This window comes from Mandrillus leucophaeus, unplaced genomic scaffold, assembly GCF_000951045.1.
Source record: "Mandrillus leucophaeus isolate KB7577 unplaced genomic scaffold, Mleu.le_1.0 Scaffold413, whole genome shotgun sequence".
In the NCBI taxonomy this organism is placed as follows: Eukaryota; Metazoa; Chordata; class Mammalia; order Primates; family Cercopithecidae; genus Mandrillus; species Mandrillus leucophaeus.
Genome location: NW_012104399.1, coordinates 1,862,535 through 1,864,843, shown reverse-complemented (window position 1 = coordinate 1,864,843; position 2,309 = coordinate 1,862,535).

Sequence of the window (2,309 nt, the reverse complement as noted above, 5' to 3'; positions counted from 1 at the left end):
CCTGTCTCCATTTAAAAAAAGAAAGATTTATATTATTTCTACCTTAAATATTTGATAGAATTCATCATTGAAACTATCTGAGTCTATTGATCAGCTACTTCTGGATGATGTGGTATGAGAGAAGAAAACATATTCATGGGCTCACTCCTGTGTCTCCTTCTTTGAAGTGGGTTCCCTGCTCAAATGCTGTGTTTTTGAGAGTCCAGGCCTAGAGGTCAGGAACTGTAAGCCCCCTAGAGAGTGGTACTGGCTGAGATTTTGCATTCCCAGAACTAGTATTTATCTCTGTGAGAATGAAATTCTGGCCCTTCCAGAATTTAATAGTGGATTTGGTGGCAAATCAACTACTTGCATGGAAGGGGCCCAAGGTAGTTGATTAGACACCAAGTTACCGGTTGTCCTCCTTGAGGAACAGTGCTGTATTGCCGTATTAGGGGTAGGCACATTGGTCTATGCCACTGAAAGTTTGAATATTCAAAAGAGGCCATAGCTATATTGAACCTGGTAAGAAGTCCATGCTGTTGACCTATACGTAGCTTCCATCTCTGCCACAATAGCGCTTCTTGTGCTGGTTGCAGGGTGGCCAATGACAAAGACTAGCTAACATCAACTGGCCAAATAATGTTAAATAATTGGTTGTTCAGTCCCTCTTTGCTGGTGGATGTGTGCAAGTGAGGGTTAATATGTGATACAAAAATATTTGCACTTTATGCCCACTTTCATATTTCCTCTGCCTCCATATATCTACCTGAGACTTCCTTGTCTTCAGTCTTCTAGTCCTTTTCCTTCTAGTCCCCTTAACAGATAACTAAGGCCATTTTCCACTATCCAGGATTTTTTGTATGTTTTTGTTTCAGGCCACTTCTCCTTTCACATAAAGTGGATGACTCAGTATACTTATAACAGCTCTGCCCATTGAGAATTTCTCTCTCTCCACTTTCAAGGCCAACTCGGATTATACCTATAACACAGTCACTGTTTATAGTCAGCTTGCACACACATACTGAGACCAATCATTGACAAACCAAGCTTATGCTTTTTCTTCCTCCATCAGCTGGTAATGTGAGACCACTTACGTGGCCATAGATGTGAGCTGAGAAATACGTGCAACCATGGAGAGTGATGTACTGTATACTCATGCCCTCTGGTTATACGTGGGCTTGACCTCGGAAAAACCATTATGATGAACAGCAGCTGGGCCTGCTCTAATTTGTGATTTGGTAAGTTCCACCTGTGACATTTCCAGCAAATTTGGGGCCCGAATGACAGAACTGCTTGCACCACAGCCTTGCTTTAGTGGACAGCTTTTTCCTTCTCTGGACCCCACTGAAAGCTAGTGGTATTTCTAGGTGTATAGTGTGTTATCTTATATACCCATAACTGAAAGATGCCTACCACACACTGAGCTTACTTCTTTGTGATAAGGGATGCAAGATGTGTCTTTTAATTTGGAGGGGATAGTCTGGTGTTCCCCAGACCACTAGATCCATACAAACTACATCAAAGTGAGAAGTCAATAAATCTTCATAGTGTTTATCTTGCATGTGTCTTATGAAGTTTTCTAGAGTACTATTCAGTTGGCATAATGTCACTGATGGAATGAATCAATATGACTTGTAGTGAAATTTCAAGATGATCCAAGTATCTTCAGATTATGTTGTGATAAAAGTAAGAGGGTCAGCATAGCCCTGGATCAAAGCTGCAGTTGAATATTATTCACGTCACATGAATGCAAACTATTTCTGATCTTCTTTCTAATTGGAATAGAAAAGAATCCATTTCCCAAATAAATGACCACGTGCCTTGTACTCGAAATCTCATTAACGTGTTTTATCTTATTTATCTAGCAATAAAACCACATCCAGCACAGTAGCTACAACTGGGGCTATCACTTGTTTGAGCTGTGGTTTTCTGCTATTATTCTCCAGAATCACCCAGTTTCTGCAGGAACCAGACTGGTGCCACTAAATGAGGGTATGAGAGTGAGTAGTGATCACCATCCCTGCATTTTTAGATCTTTAATAGTAACATTAATCTCTGCTATTCCTCTACTCCAGGGTTCAATTTTTCTCTATTTGTTGCCTTGGCTGGGGGAAGGGGTGTACGGACGGTTTCCAGAGGTTTCCACTTGGCCTTCTCCACTATGATATGGCTTTCCCCAAGGTCAATGATACAAAGTGGGGTTCCTCTAACTGCCAGTATGTCAATCCTAGTTATGCACTTGGAGATACGAGAAATGATCACTGGAAGTGTGGCCCCACCATAGCTGGAATTTACACAGGCATTTATATGTTACCTGGCCTCGTCAA